This window comes from Lethenteron reissneri, chromosome 8 (assembly GCF_015708825.2).
Source record: "Lethenteron reissneri isolate LAM-NWPU_2019-01 chromosome 8, ASM1570882v1, whole genome shotgun sequence".
NCBI lineage: Eukaryota > Metazoa > Chordata > Hyperoartia > Petromyzontiformes > Petromyzontidae > Lethenteron > Lethenteron reissneri.
In genome coordinates, this window is record NC_083786.1 from 12,666,474 (window position 1) to 12,688,212 (window position 21,739).

A 21,739-nucleotide genomic window follows, 5' to 3' on the forward strand; every position below is an offset into this window, starting at 1 on the left:
CCATGCCATTGTGAGAATTGGTGATGTTTGACTTGAAACTACCGTTCACAATGGGCCTTTCTCTGTTATGATTGGGGTTTCTCACAATTCACATTAAAAATAAAAAGTTAGGCTTACTGTGATACAGTGTTTTCATATATCCCAGTGAAGGCAATTTCGTGAAATTCCCCTTCTCAGCTCCAGCACACCATGCTGGTGGTGGTGCTGGTGGTGGTGCTGGTGGTGATGGTGGTGGTGCTGGTGGTGCTGGTGGTGCTGGTGGTGGTGCTGGTGGTGGTGGTGCTGGTGGTGGTGCTGGTGGTGGTGGTGCTGCTGGTGGTGGTGGTGGTGCTGGTGGTGGTGGTGGTGCTGGTGGTGGTGGTGCTGGTGGTGGTGGTGGTGGTGCTGGTGGTGGTGCTGGTGGTAGTGCTGGTGGTGGTGCTGGTGGTGGTGCTGGTGGTGGTGGTGCTGGTGCTGGTGGATACAAAGCGGTAGTGTGGAGCTGCGCTACGAACCCGGCCACCCGAGTTCGATTCCCGCTCACGGCCACTAACACCGGTGGCGATTATCTGAACCGGTCCTGGGCCTCCCCTAGGTCGACTCGGCCTCAAACGAGTACCTGGTTTGCGGTGTGTAAACATCGCCACTCGGGAGACAAAGGCGGCCGAGCGTGGTGTTGGCCTTTCATATGTGCTCGCTATCAGCACTTGCCCCAATGGTATGTAACAGGCTATCTGGGGTATCTCTGTGGCTGACCCCATCAGAGCAGCTGTGTGAAGGTCAACTTGTCAAGCCCCGCAGTGGAGACGCGTCTCGCACCTGCGCGTGGCCACCGCAGAGGGGCGCTGTGACACCAACGCAAATCGTGAGCTGTGTTAGCAGCAGCATCATCATTATTATACATTCACGTTTAAAACCTGTGGTGAACTCCACTACACAAAGTAATTTTGTCGTTGTAATGTGGTATTCATAATGTCACTTTATGGAGGTGTGTGTTGAGTTTTAGCTCATTTTAAAGAAGCGCCATTTCAGTTTGTACAGAAACTAAAATACTTTTGTATTTCTATATATAGTATTTGTACTGGAATTGTGAATGTTGTGGGTTTACTCTCCAACACACCGGTGTGCTGTACGAATTGGCACGTTCTGTTTAGGTCACAACCCTTACGAATTGGCTGTGTCGGGTGGTGGCGGGTTTAACGACGCATTTATATTTACGTGATCTAACCCCAAAAAAACTCTAATTGGGATTTATTTTTTATGCAAGTAAAACTTTTACACCACACCATTGACGCCCAGCACGATTGAAGATGTATTCCTTGCTCTGTGATTCACATATCGCTTCTCTCCAGTTACACACACCGGATATAAAGTATAGTACTTATTAATTCTCGGTGTGCAGTATTATAATAAGTTCACATTGCTTACAACCAGGCAGATTTCACACCTTCCATGCTGTGTTCATCTACCACCCCAGTAAGCATAGGTTGGGCCAACGTTGTGTGTGCAATAGTTGAAATCGTTGTGCCAACATTATTTACTGGCATTCTGTCGTTCAGAATACTCATCTTTTGATTTATTTTATTGCAATGCTCACCTCTGGAAATGACTGCAATGCTGTCATTTAGAATGTTCCTATAACCTTGTTAAATTTAGGAAACGTTGACTTGCATCCATTACCGGTACACCTTAAATTGTAACCTAGATTTGACGTGTTCGTGACTGCAGGGATCCATACTCTTTGGTTCTGTCGGTAAAGTCACGTGGGTAGAAAATAAATTTAATTTATTTCAATGTTGTTTGTTGATGGCCGCTTTGTGTTCACGAACCCTCATGTAACGAACCAAGACAACAACAACTTCCTGCAGCTCACCAGGACCTGTGTCTGTGCCACTTCTGTCACGGTGTGATGAGACATTGTGCCAGTGGCAGAATTGCAATGTGTTTGAGAGTACTGCAGCATCATCATCAGCAGCAGCAGCATCAGCAGCAGCTGCAGGATGAGCATCAGCAGCAGCATCAGCATCAGCAGCTAAACCGTGCAGAGCGTTGCCTTTGTAAAGCAGGCCACCTGAAACCAAATGCAGCTGCCTCAAGCGCAGCGTAACAGACTGACTGTGGGTTTTGTGCAGACCAGGCCGACTCAAACAATAAAGGCGCGTGACTTTTCCTTTGTCACGCGCATGCAAAAGGTGTGATAAGCAAGCGGCTGTGATCACAAATGCAGTGCGCAGTGTAGATCAGGGAGGTTTTCATTTGCCGGTATTGCTCTTTGGAGTAAAAACAACATCTCCCTTCCTCAGTGATTCAATGAATTGTCATTCACAGTCATAATTCTATTCAAAGATGAGCTCTTTTTTTGTAACGCCGTAGTAAACATAGCGGCCTCTAGCGGCTTCAGGTGTCTCATAACCCCATTAGAGTACATTGAGCAAAGTACGAAAAAGAAGTACAATATTGTTACACACGCGATTCAATGCATGTATTGTAAGCTTTAAAAATCGATATTTACTGATTAATTGGTGCGTCGCTATGCCTCTAACGCATATGATGTAATAGAGCACAAAAACTAGAAAGGAAAATTTAAAAAAGACCCTTGCAATCGTGGGAAAAGATATACTTTTCCAAACACGTTGATAACACATCCATGTTAGCCGTTATGTTTAGAAGTTAATGGTGAAGTGTTCTCATTACACTGTGTTACTAACTCTGTCCACAACAGCTAATTGTGGAAAACTGAATTGAAACTCGATTGCAAATAGTATTCACAAAGCACAAAGAAGAGATGATTTAACACATCTTGATTTTTGTTTAAAACTGGAATAGTTGATGGGGATTTTTTTAGTTATATTTCCCCGCTCAGGTTTACGCGATATGTTTTAATCTATTTAGATGTAAATTTAACGGTGAAGTGTTCTGATTGCACTTCGTTATGTACTCAGTCAACCATGTGTATTTGCAATAGCACATGTGTTTCCAAGGATTCGCTATCTCGGATAGTGTATTGTTACTGTCATCCATTTTTACTAAAGATGGTCCTTTTGTAAGTCCCTAGCAGGAAATGAGATAGGCGCAGGCCTTTGTCTGGCCATGAGAGCATTTGGCAAGTGTATTATGCTGTGGTGCTCTCATCTTTAAGTTTGAGCTGATCCAATCATTTATCCGCACGGCAGCCCTGACCATTGCCATAATTATTGAAATATTCACGAACGCCAATATACTGCAAATGAGTATATATATGAGAATACAATTGCTGTAGTAACCTTCCTTTTGTCAGACTCATGATCTTTGAAGATGTAACAAAGGTCTATATGTAACCTGTTTCTCTTGTATTCATAGGGAAATAAATATACGATACTGGCATTAGTTAACCCCCACGTCATGTCTATTTACTAGAAATGAACACTCTCCAAACCCCTGCTATTACGTCTCGAAGCTGCCAATTTCTCTGTTGTGACCAAGCATCAGAGAGCCCACACGAAGCAGAGGAGCCATTTATGACCACAGAGTCGATGCTGAGACCTCCTTGTAGCTTCGTCACTCCTTGTCCGAGTAGCACGGTGGGAAGCCGTACTGCTCACATGTTTCTCTGCGTGACACGTAAATGCAGTAGGACCATATCGTACTGATATATTTGATCAAATACATTATAGTGACATGGATGTGAATACAGAATATTAATTACGTAAACACATTTGAATATACTGCAATAGGGGATGTGTACTCTATATCACAAACATCCAAATATGAATATAAAAACCAGTACTATACTGTGTTAGAATAGATAATCGCAGTATTCTAAATGCGATTTGTTTCTATACTTGCAAGTCACTAATCGAGTAAGTTAAAATATTATAATTAACTGCAGCCATTAAATACTGTCTATGTATTGCATACAGAATATAGAAATCAAACACTTTAATTATGGATAGACCATATAAGCAGCCCTAAGTCGTAGACTGACGAAACTTGGCATTGGAAAACCAGACGACTTAGTCATTGATTTTAGAACACAGGGTAATCTGTTTTCAAGCATTTAAATTCCAAACTCCTCATGCAATATATACAAAGGATTGGATATACACATTTAGCCTTGAAATTACTTGTTCATACCACTGCTGACAGAAAGGCCTCCACTAGAAGATGCATTATAGAGCCCCTCTAGAAGGTAATTGCCCGAATCTTTCAGGCTGGCTGGCCCTGTTTAAAGAGATTGGAGTACCCACACTTTAGCCCACCACCAGTGACCGATAGCTTTTTGGGTCGACAGAGGCGGGAGATTGAAACGAACCGGCAACCTCTGTATTGCGAGAAGAGTGTTCTAACTGTTGCACTGTGTCAGAATTCTCTTTGCGATATGTATTACTGGAAAATGAAACAATTGTAATTGCATTGGCTGGCCAAGACAAAACATTTCCTAATATTGGACACAGTGAAATTGTAGCAAGGAAAAATTATGCACAATTGTAAGTGGGATAAAAGCTGCATAACCATAGTTGAAGTTCCACTTTGCTATGCCTTTGTACATGTTTATGTTATTATGTCGATTGAAATGTAAGCACTGAGTCTAGCCTGTGGAAACTGTGACACTGGAGTGCATCAAACATTAGTTTTTACTTTAGAGACGTAATGATGTATGTTTCTATGAAAATAAAAGCAGAGAGCATTATCACAATACTTATCCATACAAATGTGGGAAGGGAAGTGCACGATAAAAATTTGTGCACTGCACATTTCAGGAAATAGTTATAACCATTTTTTGGTCGGTAAAGCTAAAGTGACTGGATACCTTTGAAGTTAATTTTCCCATTTTATCCACCTGCCAGAAGAGCTCTTGGGTTATTGCTGTTGAGTTTTCATACAACTGAGCAGCTCCATCTCAACCTGCCTAGGCATTAGGTTATCTCTGTGAATTGTTATGCAATGTTATGGATGCATTCGTTACGTTAAAATATCCACGTAACGTATTTCACACCAAATGTATATATATGCAAAATAAAGCAAATATCACAAATGCACAATATAAATATATATTGTAATCCAGCAGTGCTATTATTATATTTGCATTTTTGACATTTAAAATGTCATGCACGTGTATGGCATTGACAAACTTGATGTTGAACAAAGAGTATTGATGACCAGGCCACCAAGTAACTAATACAATCGTGGCTCTATGTACAATCATTGGTGAAGACTGGAATGAATGTAACTTCATACATGCAAGATAACGGTCCACACGCTGCTGATAAGATGTGTTAGTCTCCAGCTGTTGTCTCTTCTCGCCATGGCATATTCTGCCCAGTCAATATGTGACTCTAACGGGTCCATCTTCTCTAATACACGTGCTCCTCTCTCTGTTTCTGAGCTTAATCCAACGCGTGCAACTCTCCAGGCTTCTTTGTACATTCTATTAGCTTGTGTTCAAGTTTGACTTAAAACTTTCGTCACTGCAGGAATTCATATTCTTTGGTTCTGTCGGTAAAGTCACGTAGATAGAAAACATAATACAAAATAAAGTGAATAAACATTTTTTTTGAAAAAAATTCACTTAGCTTTGTCCAAGTTTCTGATGCTTCTTATACATGTGACCAATGTTGGTAATTTCTAACATGATGGGGTGGTTTTCTTCACACTTCCATCATATACATAGGAGGCGACTGCTATGAAGAATACATGATGCATATCATATAATTACTAATTTTGTTTAGCATTTTTAAAAGTTTGTTTAGTATATTGACTCAGCCCCCTCCTCGCCCTTAGTTTTGGTATGCCCCCTTCGCTTTAAACAAGCTCATGCTAGAGGGCTGTGATGACTGCGTAGAAAGTGCATCCACCAGTGTTTGGAACCTATTTAGAAATTGATGTAAACGAACCGCAGTGGGTAAGCCTCCCGAAGGATGAGGCAGAGAGGCCCTTTGCCCTGTGTCAAAGCTGAAAGGAGCATCCAGTTCACCATACAAACGACTGTACTCGTTTAACAAATTACACGACAGTTGCTTAATTGAGTCAAGGGTTAAGCTTTGTTTTAGTGAAAACAAAGCACACGCACGCAATCACACAATCATAAAAAAAACGTATGTGATGTGTGTCATGACCAAAATCATATATACAAATATTTAAACATCATACAATACTGTAGTCAAGTTATACACATTGCTTCACTTTGGAATAGTTTGATTAACATACGTAGCATCAGTGGAAATTGGTATCTGCATCTGGCCTAAATCTCCCCTTAGGTCAGCTCAGCCTAAATCGAGTGCCTCGACCATTATGCCACTTGTTGAGAGAAAACGATGGATGAGAGACACTGTGTTGGCCAGATCACTCTCCTTGTGTGCAGCCTCAGTAAGTGCTCAATGAGAGAGATTCATCTTGCAGGATGCAGCCTCGTGGAATATGTTTAGATATACAGAATATGATAAAGGGAAAATGCAATACAGTAACAGACATTTTTGTGGGATAGAGAATATTGGCCGATATTTCAGTAAAATGTCAGTCAAAATAACGTAGTTTAGTTTCATGTACACATTAACCACTTCTTTTATTTAGCCAGTGATTAATAATTCTGGATTTTTAAATGTTTTATATAAACTATTTGTCAATCCACTACTGCACGAAGGCTTCCCCCACACGGTTTTGGACACGGGAGTTGTTTGACCAAACTTCACCACTCTGAGTGCATTGGTAGTGGGTTTGTGGAGGGGCGTCAGCGGGTAGGCGAGCTGGACTTGTTCAGATATTACTCGCCATAGTTCGGATATTAACTCAGGTTATCAGGTTCATAACACAGTCTCTAAACCACCGTGCCACCCTTCCAATACTGATCAAACATGTAAATGTGGTGTTATCGGAATGTTTCTGTTGAGTAATCATATTGACTTTTCATAAAAATGGAAACGTTATTTCTTGAGGAAATACGTATTTCAATAATACACTTTCTGTTGATTTTAGGTGTTAACATTTTTATTAAGAAGAATGTTCAGTTCACATGTGCGCAGGAGACGTGTCTTACAAACAATAAAAAAAATGTGTAAAAACAAATGTATTAGCATATTACAACGAAATGTATATATCTAAGAATATAAGCAATAATATTACGTATTTGGTTGGCCAACAAAAACACATAAATAACACCATTAATATAAAACCGCATTTCTAACTATTTGCATTTATCACGAAAAGTGAGCACTTCTGTACAAAATGACCGTTAAATACATGTGGAATCTTCATGAAATGCATATTTGTGTACATTAAAAATAAAGCAGAACGTAAACGCTGATTCGGCTCTCTGTCACGATGTTCGACTACAGCGCAGTGCTGCGCGTCAAATGGCTGGTCGGTAGTAGTATTTATTTATATTTATTTACATTATTGAGAGGCAGTACTTAATGGTCAGGAAATTATGTTCTGTTTTGGATCACCATTTTTTTTATGCAAAATTGTTTTCCACGGCCGGCACATTGAAATATGAGTGGATGCTTCGTTTTTTTGCTTGGCTCTTTTGACTTGAATTAGCATATAAATGATGTGTATAATAATCAGGATAATCAAAGAAAATAGGAAAAAAAAGTTTTTTGCCCATTAACCCTTACAATGACAGCTTATTTGAATTAAACAAAATGGAAGCAAGCTTGCTCTAATCTTTCCGACTGCTTTTAGATTTGCAAGCAGATCGCATTATTATTGGACAATACTTTTACATATCAAGTATGAGCACCTGATGTTAATAACACTTTCCATGCTTTATTTTTGTATTAAATGAGTTTATAACATATACACACCCATGCATGCACACACATACAACCTTGTTTTCATCTGTGGAAATGAATTTTATTTCATTTAAAGTTATGATTATTACAGGAGATAGCAATATTTACTACGAGTGCAGGTTACAGAAACATATGCAGTGATGTGTATATCACACACAGACACACACATATGAGCGTGTGGATGCACACAACCTTGGTTTCATTTTTAAATGCCACAGATGATGAGAGAGTTAATGCACTTAAAGTCCTCCTCATCATGCTGATCTTACGTGGCATTATCATTACAAAGGCTTTTAACCGTTTGCTTAACAGAACAGCCAAACTCCACCATGCTGGGATAGCCCCAGATGGTCCAATGCTACCTCCCCACAATCATCTCAGTTTACCAAAATATGCACAATCAACAACCAGCAAAGTACCAATTATAGAGGGTACCTACGCCACGCGCGTTTATGTTTCGTTTCATTCGAGTTCTGAATATTCTGTTATTCATTATTGTATTTGTCTTTGTACGGACCTCTACACATCCGTCTGGAGCCACGTTTGTTCGTTCGCGTCGTATTCGCTGCCTGTGATTTGCAGCAACAGCGAGGCTTTGCGATGCCCTCCGGGAATATTTGTTAAAGCGTTATGTATACAAATGTATATTCCCCTAAAATGAGTTAAGAAATATGTTCTGAAATATTTTTTTAGATAAAACTTATTGAAATGGTGACCGTTTGAAGTTTTTTTAATCATCGGATTTTTAGGCAATATATGAAATGTACTATAAAGGAAAATATCTCGTAAAGGCGCCGATTGTGGAAAGGGTTAAACAGCCCTTTGTTTTAGCACATTAGAGAGAGAGACGGGGGTGCCAACCAAGGGCTCATCCTCCGCATCCCCTCTCTCCAGTTCACTAACGGAGAGGGGGAGGGGGATAATGAGTGTGTTGTGTGACAGCTGTATCATTAGAGAGCTTTACAAGAACAGGGCCTTTGCTTAAACCCACAGCCTCTCTCCAGCAGTGCCAGATAAACTGGACATCACACATTTAACATATATATATATGTGTGTGCGTATGTATGTGTTGGAGATGACTTTCAAGTTTAGAATATTTTTGGATTTCCGATTATTAAGTACAATTCTGGATATTTTTTTCAGATGTTCTAATCATTTACATTTTGTAATAACTTAACTTGTCTTCATGAAACAAAAATGACTGTCGCCCAATAGCACGCGTCACCACTTCAGGTAAGAAAAGTGTGACACCGCTTCCTCCGACATTATATTTTCAGATCAATTTGAAAAAATAAATCGGATCATCCGAAATTCATATCTAGGTCCTCTTTTGAAATGTTCAGGATAATTAAAAATATTGTAACGCATCTCTATCATATATGTACACACATTACATATGCAGTCTATATCTGATTCAAATTAGGACTGGCGAGAGAAAGACCACCGAGGAGATAGAGGGATGTGATCAGCCTCCTTGCAGAGTGGGATGGATCATGACTTCGTGGGATAGTGATGACTCGGGGAGGTCTCCATCCAGCAAAGCATATATCATGGCCGATGATAATTTAATCGTAGGTTAAATCTCATTGGAAAATGTCCCTATTGCAGTTGGAAAAATAGATATGATCCCTGCTATTAATAGCTTGTCAATCTTTAGTTCATGAGAATACAATATCTCAAAAGAGATTTTTTTTCCATCTCAACCAGGCTCTCAACTGATTTTAAATAAGATTAATTAAATGAACAGAATTTAATCACCTTTGTTGGATGCTATGACCAGAACTGCAAGCGGTGTCATATTAAGACCAAACTAAATATATGTGGAATGTCATCACCATCTAATTAGATTGTTTTTACCCATTATTGTACGTATATCTTAGTTCCACTGCGATGCATACATATCATTTTAGCGATGGTAGACATTTTTATTTTATTAATTTGCCACGTATAAGAAGGCAGGGCATTTGATATGTTCAGTTAATGTACAATTTTATCTGGAACACAGAGATTCAACAGATGGAGGGTGCCGTGGGATCTGTTATAACGGGTCTATAACAGTCGCGAAATTCTCTAGAGTGCTAGGGCCCCATGGGCTCGAGTGGCCCCCCAGAGAGGGGTGGACGGCGATGTTGCTAACTGCTGGCAAACAGGCCCCATGTTATTCTTCACAGCAGGGTCTATGACAAACAGGCTACGCCACTTAATCTGTAAAGCACATTAAAGTAGGGCTGGGATATCCCATTATTTGAAACAATAATTGATAACCTATTATCGGTTTGATTGCTCATCTATTGCAAAACACGAAATTAGTTGGAGACAAAAAAAATAAACTCACCTCTGTTCCCACACGTGCTGCTGGACGGGAGGTAATGGGCGGGGTTTGATGACGTCACCGACATAATCAGGCGGCCGTTGCGTGAGTAATTGATAATAACAAGTTATTGATTATATATTACTCAATCCATAGATGTCATTGACGAATTGTCCCAGCCATACTTTATAGTAATGCGCTATGACTGAGCAGCGCCGAAAGCAACACACGGGGAATAAGGAGATATGGTTTAAACTTTAGACGAAGGGGATCCCCAACTTGAATTCACAACTGAGACATATTTTGTGCTAAGATATCTTCCGCATCAAACGTGAAATGTTCATATTTATCTTCACAGCACACACAGTAGTACATCTTATACACACCATTATTTTCTAATCACCATTGTTGCATTACAAGTTTCACCCATCTGTTGTTATTTAAATATGGATAACTGCAACATGTAAGTGTATATTTCTCCTGCCTCAGCAGTTCACCAGCTGTATTTTTTCACCTGAAGACGATTGCTTGTGTTGCGATCGAAACGTCGTGATTTTTTTTCTATCTACGTGACTTTACCGAAAGAACCAAAGAGTATGTAAGCAATGAATCGAGAACACATGTTTTGAAGTAAGCTTGACAGCATGTCAAGTATACAAGACAACATTTACGTTAATGATTTATTTAGGCTAATGAAAATGTCAAATCTACACAAATGAAGTAAACAATGAACAATACAAATTAGAGAAATAAACCATGAACAATACAAATTAGAGAAACAAACAATGAACAATACAAATTAGAGAAACAAACAATGAACAATACAAATTAGAGAAACAAACAATGAACAATACAAATTAGAGAAACAAACAATGAACAATACAAATTAGAGAAACAAACAATGAACAATACAAATTAGAGAAACAAACAATGAACAATACAAATTAGAGAAACAAACAATGAACAATACAAATTATAGAAACAAACAATGAACAATACAAATTATAGAAACAAACAATGAACAATACAATCCAACGTGTCGCTGGAGAGGAGGTTGCGACTTAGTTTCACGATCTTTGTCATAAAATACATCGTGGTGGATTGCCATTGGTCAATGCGCTGCTGGATAAAAGTCGTGTACACTTAATGTTGGTCATAGAGGTTGTTAGACCCAACATGACGACGAGGGTCAGTACGCGGTGGTCGGGTGATGAGAGGACAGGATGGGTTCAGAGATCCCTCGTCACTGACCTTAGCCATGGCCAGAAACTGAGCTCAGCTCGCAGATTTTCACACGTGGTGTGCTAACCACTGCGCAACCGCGCCACTCCACCTAATGTCAAGGATATTGTTTATCAGAACCTGAAAAAGCTGAATGCATTTGAAAACCATCCAAAATAAATATTCGACCACGCTGACGGAATATCTGCCATTGTGTCTGTGAAGTCTGTGTAACATGCTTGCACAATGGATTTCTGTAAAATCCACCTTCTCAATTTCACACAGTTGGGGTCTTGCGATTGAATTGATGTTTTTCTTTCCACGGCCATCTCCTGCAGTGTCCTGTGGATTCAGGCCAGCTCTGTTCGTCTCTCTGGAGGGCCACGCTGTTTCTACGCCAGGTTTCGCTGTGCAAATTGAGTCTTTTCCTCCTGCAACACGAGGCTGCTTTTGTTACAAATTAATACAAATTAATACACGAAGCACTTTCATCAACCCGCTCTGACCAGCGTGGTGAAGGATCATCAAATACCCTCCATGGCCCGGACGGCGTAGCAGACCAACACACTTGTACCAATGTAGATATCTTGCACACATAACTGTGCATATACATATGTAATTCACATATTCAGTTAAATATTATGTCTGCGTTGTCCACCATAAACGACATTGACGTATCTTGTTAAAGTGTGCAATATATACTAACATCTCGATATACGAAGTAGGTGCATTCCTGCAGCATTGTTCGTATATCGAAACTTTGTATATTGAACAACTCACAACATGAACACTACACGGATGAGTTCCCAGCCTTCGCAACTTACCATTTCACACTATGAACACTCCATAACAGCCATGAGGTTGCATTGCCCACCAAAAAAAACCGCAGCTGTCTGTGTGTGTGTCAGTGTGCGTTGCTGCTGCTGCTCACTGAATGGCCGAGACGAATCTAAACAAGAGACATATCTTATTCTAACTTGATTCTTATTTAAAGAGTACTGCAGATGGATAAGTGTATTATTTATGTATTCGTTTCAGTGTATTTATTAATTGAGAAACATTCCATGAATATAATGGCAATACGTCAAAAGTTTGTTTCACTGGATCTTCGTACGTTGAGTATTCGCATGTCGAGGTATTACTGTACAGTCGAGTTATCCCCATACCACGCGTGTGTGATGTCATTCACTCGCAACACTGAACACACGCACAGAGAGAGAATCGATGATCCAGGCGGTGTCGTTAAGTGTGACAGTTCTGCACATATCTCGAGGCGCGTCGATTACTTGTCTTTGACTCGATGAGGGGGTCACAGTGTAGACTGCTGCGGAGAGGCGACGACTCCATCGGCGACACGTGGAGAGCGACACGCGTGTCGTCCTCAACTCGCGCCCTGTGTGCTTTGGCGTTTGTGGACTCTGCATTTGCGTCTGTGTCGTGTTCGCTTTGTCGCATTGACGCGGTCCTTCCTGTTTCGTGTCTGGGCTGTCCCTTCAGCTCTTTTGCCCCGCTGGAGGTAAGTGAAGAAGTATTTGACAAAAATTAAATACCCAGCGCATGTTTTTTTTCCTTGGTTCCACAGTCAAGGTTGTTCTCTAAGAATACAGCACAGTGTTGATTATTAATTCCATACGTAGGCTTTCACGGCCAGTATGATTCATAATTGGTTTCTCTTGGGTTAGATCGTGTGGGAATAGTGTCAATTAGAACCGCTCCCTCTCCATCACCAGACACAGCCAAACACATATATTTGTCACGTGGGCAAATGTGCCAATTTAATTCAGGTATTGAAAATGTTCACATATTTAAAGTTGGTAAACAAATACATACGAAGTGTGCTGTGTTTAATGAGTATGTTGTGTGGTATTATTCTTTTCCAGTTTCCATTGGCCTTTTTAAAAACTTAATGCCGTCGAGACTTTGTGTTAAATGCGCCCGTTTAGTAACAACGTGAAAGGATCATCGTCAGTTTACACAAACGCAGGAGCTCTCTTGTTAACCCTAAAGCATGCAACTTCGCAAAACACGAGTTGGAGTTGTGCCTGCCGGCTCGCAATGCACGTGGCGACTGACCCCGTGGACTCTCTTGCGAGCGAGATGTTTCATCTTGAGGACCGTTCCACGTGAAATGTTTTACTAAACAATAGAAAATGGGGAGGAGTTTGCTCGTAAACAGAATTGGGTTTCAGTCGCCATTCTAAAAGCTTGCACTCGTACGGCACATTGCGTGATTGGACAATTCGCAACTGACATTGGAATCTACGCTAAAAGGAATAGACTGGCAACGAATTTACACTCTTTGTAAAATATTTATGAATCGGTAAAAATGTTGTGAGACGTTATTAAATTAGATGTATTTAAAGTTGAATTTGTTTAACTTGCTGGGAACATTTGGACTGAATAGGGCTTTGTCATGCCACTGCTTGTGGAACGGCCTCCACTCTCGAGAGAGAGCTCTATTGATATCCATTCAGATTCCTTGGAATGTCGGTGGGTGTACCCACACTTCACCCCACCACAGGCGATCTGCACAACGACTAATTGTGGTTGCGTCCATTTACGCAGCGAGGTGGACAGAGGCGGAGGCGCTGGGGTGGAAGTCAAGAATCTTGTGCTATTTGCCTCCGGGGATTGAACCAGTGACCCCTGGTTTGCTCGTCCAGTGTGCTGACCATCACTTGCAATATTCACAAATCACGTTTAATATACATTTGGCCACTATGAACTACACTCCACTGTGAATTGAACGTCGGTTTCATACAAAAAATAATTGGACTTGAACATTTGTAGAAATGAATGCACATTGGAACACTTTTTCATGAACCTAGTTATAATTGTTCTTTGTCAATCCTCTGAGCAAAATGTAATTTATAAGCATTCATTAAAACAATACATTCAGCAAATTAATTTCATGAACTTCCCTTAATTTAATTATAAATTTTAAAACGTTGTTTAGAAATCTATTTATATGGCCACTATTGTGAGTTTGTAATTGAAACTACTTTACATCACACAATGCCGCAGAGGCCAGAGATACATGAAATAAGCATTATACTCAGCAACGTTGTTCCCTGATTTTGCAAGTGCTCTTTCGCATTCACCTGCTGCTTTTCGTGGAATTAGGTTTACATGTATACAATACGATGGTTTATAGAATTGAAGTTCATTTATATATAAATACTGCTTGTATGGCCTTGAATATTTGCTATGAAGGAGACTGCTCAGATTTTTTGGCACACCTAGAAGATACAAAAACACAAGCCTTCATAACAGAAGTTTTTTGGGTTAGATCACGTAAACATATATAAACGTGTCGTTAAAACCCGCCACCACACAGCCAACTGTAAGGGTTGTCACTAGTACAGCACTAACCGGTGTGTTGGAGAGCCAAGCCACAACATTTACAATCTGAGTACGACGTTTTGCCAGTAATTACAACTAGCTGCATCAGGTGACAGCCAGATTTGTGGAGAAGTCCACCTGTTTCGTCCCTTATATAGAGGCGTAGTAGATGTGGTGACCACCCTTCTGGGCTCTTGCGCAAAGTGGGGGTCGGGGGGGGGGGGGCTGTGTCGGGTGGTGGAGGGTTTTAACGACACTTTTATATATTTAGCGATCTAACCGAAAAAATCCTCTGTTATGGATCATATTGGTTGCGAAAGCCTACGTGCTAAACACAAGACTTTGTTCATTTGGGCTTGTAACACGGCCAATGAATTACCCAGCAACGGCCCTGAACTGTGACATGTGCATGGAGGGAGCGATTGCTGCCCTGGGAGTGTAAGGGAGAGCACACATCCTCCAGCCTCGTCTCCTTCTGCCTGTTGATGGCTGATGGGGAAAACAGCACCTCTTTTCGGTCACGTTTTTCCATCACATAAATGTATCAAATGAATATAAGCAATGACATAAAATGTTGACGTACAACAATTATTTTAAAGGTGGCGGTGGTGATGATGATGATGTCAGTGATGATGTCGACACTGATGGTAAATGAAAAACATCCTCAATATAGAGCAACGTCACATTCTAAAAATGCGTTAATGTCACGTGTTGCATGCCGAGTGTCATTATGAGCGATTGTTCTGTTATTAAATTGAAAGTGCATATCATAATTGAAAATAAATAAATTTAAATCATTTCAAAAGCACAGTTAATGGAGAGATGGGGCATCTGCGCGTGGATTTAACATGGGCTTACAAGCTGAACACCCCAAAGTCTTGCAAAGCAGAGCCACATTAGCACTGTGTACACTTACCATCGGCCTCAGTCACGCAAATCCCGTTACCTCAAATCCACCTGTGGATCTGAACTTGTTAATCCAGCACACTTAATCATTTATGCAAATCGCCATGGTTTTAACGAGTCAAATTACTTACATGAACATGAGCAGTTGGCCTGACAGTAAATCTGGCTTTTAGAAACCCACTGGCGGTGGCAGAATGGTCTGAGAGGTCACGCAATTCTCAATCGCGACACGAAATCTGTCAAGGTTCACGCTGACCCTTTAAGAAGCAATGTCACGTGTTTTATCACGCGAGGCTTTGGATATGAAGACGACCTCATTTAGCTATCCACGATTTACTCCCGATTTGTCCTCATGTATTTGTCCTAATCCGACACAAAATGCTTGTGTTCTTACTATATAATTCAGAGATGGGTGACATTTTCAGATATCTATCCATAAACATTTGCTCTTTAAAATATGGCCAGAAATCACAATTTAGATTTTTTTTTTTACAGATTAGTTATGCTTACCAATTTAATTATCAAGTGATTGAAATACATAGTTTATTATGCACATTAAACATACAAATTGTGAGGTTATGAATTGACTATTTTCAATGTGCGCGGGTTTTTCTCCCCAGCTAATGGTCAGTATGAAAGAAAATAAAGAGGAGAAAGACACCAAAAACCAGACAAACGAGACAGACCAATGATGAGAAACAAAATAGTACAAATTCAATCATTACAAATGCGATGGCAGAGATGAGACAATGCAGACACGCATATGAAGCCAGTACAGATGAGATCACATAAAACAAACAATGCACGACATACACTGCAAATCAAGAGACAGCACAGACATTACAGACGAGGCAGCACAAACAAGTGAGCATTTAGATGCAGAGCAAAAACAAGACCGGGCAAACAAGATGAAACAAACTATTCTTGAACCAAAACCCAGTACCGTGAGAATGTATCAACTGTCTGGGTGCGTGGGTGACTCACTGTATGCCTACTTGTCTGCATAGAAAGAAAACGACATTTTAAATTAGCGTTTTTAAATGTTTTCCTCATAAGTAAATATATAAATGTCTGCATTCTTTCAACGGACAGATTTATTTTTGGTAAGATTCGGTTGGGTTTTCATTGTCATCCTTTGCCGGATGAGGGCCACAGCGAGTGTGTCGTGGGATCATTGATCATGCCTCAGGCTGGGCAGTGTGTGGCTACTGAGGGTAAGACGCAAGGATGTAGAAGCAGAGACGGACGGTATCGTCTTGGGATTCGCTCCATTGCCCTCTGCTGACCACCACGTAGCACAGCCCTGAAGTTGAATTTGCATCCTGTCTGTGCATGATAGTCAACTAATGAGGCTCAACGCTGCTATACAGGCTCCATGCTGCTTAGCTTATAATGAAATAACGAGATTGGGCGCCTTTAAGATGGTGTGGTCATTTGTAAAATGTGAGATACAGCTACTTATACGTACAAAATGTACTTTACAGTCATCAAGGATGTTGGGAAATCTTACAATTGTTGTAAAGTCGAAGGATATTCTTCATACCCTGGCTTTTCTTTAAAATAAACATCCATAATTGTTTTTGTATTGCCACCAAAATGTATTTCAAGACTGTAGCATGCCACGCTGCTATCCACTAGGATCACACTTGGACTAAGAGATCAAGTATTTCAGTTTGAAGCCTGGTAATAGATATGAAAATATAATAATAAAAATACTTGTTCCGTTTAATCTTAAACTGCTTCAAAGCCACAGGATATGCCACATGGTCGGCAATTAAAACACAAGACTGGGATTATTGTCAAGGCTATGAGATGCAATGCATCACCACAGACATGAGCACAGGCGAAGGAATGGTCAGCTGACCTCGGGTCACGAAACAGGCTGGAAATTCAAAGGGTGCTCATTTTCTAAAGATGGACCAAACAGGGGCAGTACAGAAGAGCTTTCAGCTCAGAATAAAATGTCAAAGGTTTTCAACTCAGTAGCGTATACAGTGCTGTCTGGAGGGCCCATCCCGAATTTAAATCGTGTCCGTGTGATTTCTTGCTCAGATTAGTATTTGAGGCAGTTCTAATCTCCCGTTTACTGAACCAACAATGGGCATTCCACATTCCTAGAGTGGGAGCGAGTCCATCCACAGGTCGACCGCTGTTTATTTGCCCCCAAAGCGATACTCATTTCTTTTTACATCAAAAGGATGAAGCGCTGAGTAAACGTTTCCATTGCGAGCCACTCACTCTACCACTGAACCACCCGCTCAGATCACGCAAACAGGAGATATCGCGCCTTCAGATTGGATTTTATCAGGGCAGGACCTCTCAGCACAATAAAAGCGTTGTGAGTTTGATGAACTCCACCTTGGGTATTCACGCTGCAGGTGAAACGTGCAGGTGGTGTCATTGATGACTGTAACGTGGAGGCAATATGGTGTCATGCGCAGGTGCGAGGTTATTACTCAGACCGGTTCGAATCTTAAGAGATCGTTCGCCGCTTGTTGCCGAGGTGCGTGAGTTAAGCCCAGCTACCCCCTGTAAGTGTACTCGCCAAGAAAGGGTAACACCCTATTCTTATTCTTTCATACTTTGATTCTGGCAACAAAGGTTCCACGTGGTGGATGCATGCCTCGCGTCACAGCGGATGTTAAAGATCCCGTGGCGTTATTTGAAAGATAGAACGCCGCGTGTGCTGGGGTCACGGTCTACATTTTCCGTAGGTGAAAACAATACTCGCAAGTGATTCTCGATTAGAAGTTTTCGTGACTGCGAGGATCCATACTCTTTAGTTCTTTCGGTACTTTATTTTATTTTTACTCTACGTGACTTTACTGAAATAACCAAAGAGTCCTCGCAAGTGACTTCATTGTGTTAAAGCGGCAGTGCAGCGGTGAGCGCGGCGCGCTACGAACCCGGCGACCCAGTGACACATTTGATCTGAATCGGTCCTAGGCCTCGCCTAGGTCGACTCGGCCTCAAATGAGTGCCTCGTGTGGTGTGTAAGCATCGCCACTGGGGAGACAAAGGTGGTCGGGCGTGATGCTCGCTACCCACACCCATACGTATCGTTTCGCCCTTCGTAGGTGCTCGCTAACAGCGCTTGCCCCAAAAGTCTGTTAAGGCTATATGGGTGATCTTTGTCTTGCACTCTAAGAATAGCGTAAATTACAATGTACTAACTTATTATGATTGTTACTAGCATTGCATTATGGCATACAAGCAGAAGGAGCCACATCTCGCATATATTCTTTTTAAAAAATTCAAATCAGAAAAATCGAGCGTATCTGCTTTGGAATAAATGCGCAGCTTACGGCTGATTGTAAAGGCAGTAAAACCTCATATTCTGCATAATGCATGGCGATGATGTTTGACTGCTTCCTAGAATAACCCTTCGGAGAAGGTCTGCTACTAACTAAGCAGCACCGCGCTCACGAAGCGCACGTGGAGCAAGCAGCAGCAGCAGCAGCGTGCGTGTGGAATCATCAAATGGATTTGGACATCACAATTGGAGGCTTGTGGATATCTGATCCGGATTTGGCATATCCACCAAAATACCATTCTAACCCGACTTGTAATAACTTGATCGGTTTGGGCTTTTGCAGATTTCTTTATTTTTGGGGCTCAAATAGATCCTACGTCTTCAACGCGACATTAAAAGGTGTTTTATGCAGATTTGGGAGAACTTCTAAGGCACGGCTGAGGCTTGAGGTAAGTGAGAACATGCACTAATAAGATTAAAACGCGCAGAAATGTTTAGTCTAACGGGTTATTATCCTCTTCCACGGGGTGTTTCCGTCTACCGAGAAATTACCTCCGTATGCTTGCTTCAAAATAAGTCATCATAAATGAGTACCGCTTTGTGCGTCTGGCCCGCACGGTTGTTGAACACCGAGAATGTAGACGACACAGACGACGGCGCAGTGGCCGCGGGTACCGCTGCGACTTGCTCTGTCTGAGTGCGCAGGGGGCAGCAAAGAGAAATAAGGATCTCAAGAAATGTTTCGATTTAAAGCTTCTTTCGTGACTGCAGGGATTCATCTTCTTGGTTCTTTCGGTAGAGTCACGTAGAAGGGAAATAATACAATAATAACAATAAAACATAATAAAATACAATTCTCACGACGTTTCGGCCACTACGCTGTCGGAAAGACAGCGTCTAAATGACGCTGTCTTATTTTTACTATTTTAGTATTTACCTTATACGTGACTTTACCGAAAGAACCAAGAAGATTTCAAGAAAGTCAAGGGGTCCTGCCTGGAGTCATAAAGAAATAAATACAGGAGTGCTGTTTCAGCCCAAACTCAAATCCTGATAAACGTATGAAGCTCATCATTCTCAGAACACGACTTTGAAATGTAATTGTAAATGCGTCTATCAACGTAATGATGGCAAGCGACTGCGAGATAATGAAGTTATGTTGCTCGTCCCTCCTATGTTGTAGAAGTCCCGTTCACTCTGCAGCCCCCCCCCCCCCCCCATGTCTGTGTGTGCATCAAGTGGACAATAAGTAGAAGAGGGCACATTGTTGTTGCTGTGTGAGCGCTCGGAGATGCCACACTTGGTCCCACAAAATGTCAAAGCAAAGCCATCTATTACAACCAGCTTAATTAAAGCAACAGCGCTTAGCGCATACACTGATCAGTTATGCGTTTACTGCGGCAAGTACATTAAGTTAAATGCTTATTGGTATCCACTTGGGTACTTCAGCATTGAAGAACATCTGCACTCACTGAAACAACTTGAAGATGCTGTTCTTTGTTACGTAGCGATTTAAACATCCTCACACTTGAGGCCATTTGCCGTGATGACCAGCAACTGATCATTCGGTTTTTATTACACAAATGCGTTGTGTAGTTACGGATCATTTTGGTAAAACGTCGAGGGTTTAAGCAGAACTCCGTTCTGTCTCCACATATGAAGCCCAATGGCTTTCAACCTTCTGGGTCTCATCAGCAGTCGATATTGTTTTGAAAGATCTGTTGTGTCACCAGATGTTATTGGCAATTATGATCGGTTAACATTAGTTTGGGAAAGCAGTGGTCCAGTGGTTAGTACAATTTGCTATGAGCCCAGTTTCCCGAGTTCGACAACTGGCTACAGCTCGCACTTGCACACGAGCTGATTGCGTCACTCAATGTCCTCTGTGGATGCCCGGTGTTAGTGATGGGGGTTTCTGTATCAGTCATGAGCGTTGTTTGTCCATACTTTATTAAGATGGTCACTGTGGATTGGTGAAGGGGATGGCCCAGAACTAGTTCGTATATCATGAATCAAGCGTGACTGATGTTAGTGGTGGCTGGGAATTTAACCCAAGTCGCCGGGTTCATAGTGCAGTGTGCGAACCATCGCTTAACTCTTAAATGTATGGCATATATATTTTATTTTTAAATAGTAAATGCACGTCATCTACAGTAAACCTCATGCAACCTTCTACATGAGTGACAGAAAGTTAATGAACTCTAATTATGCCTTTTTTAAACGTCAGTTTTCATCGCAATGCTTTGCGACTTGCTGAGAATGAAGGCACTTAAAAGAACGTCCCTGCAACTGTGACAATGTAGGAGTGGATGCATGCCATAAATTATGACCACTTTGGTTGTTGGTGCCCATTCAAAATAAAAAATAAATTTCCAACAATCTTTATCGTACGTATGTATGCGAATATGGAAGCTTTTTAAACTACTCCTGTAAAATAAAGTACAGTGCTGTATCTGTATATGCAAAGACTCAATACGTTATTAAATTCATTTATTTTTAAATATTTACTATTTTATTGTGAGTAAATTTGTATTCTTTGATTGATTAAAAGTATATCATGTTTACTGTATTGATCAGGAGTAAAACACATGTTTGTTTTAAAATTCTATACGAGAAAGATCACTGCAATCACCGATGCTTTAGCAATTGATATATGATTGTGATTGAATGTTACTAGAAACGCGTCATTTCTCAAAATAGTCTTCTACCATTGCCCAGCCATTGAGGACACTTTTGAACATATGCAGATGTTTAGTTTATAAATAAGCGGGAATATTTATTTCAAACTTGTGATTCCAATTGCAAAGACGTGACCCCATGACCCATCTCCGTGCCAGGTCCGCACGGTAAACACGATCTAATCCCGCGAATAAATAATTAAGGAACCAAACAAACATTTTGACAACTTGTCACCAGGCTGGAGAAGTATAATCTCTTTTTTCTAGAAGGCGATATAGC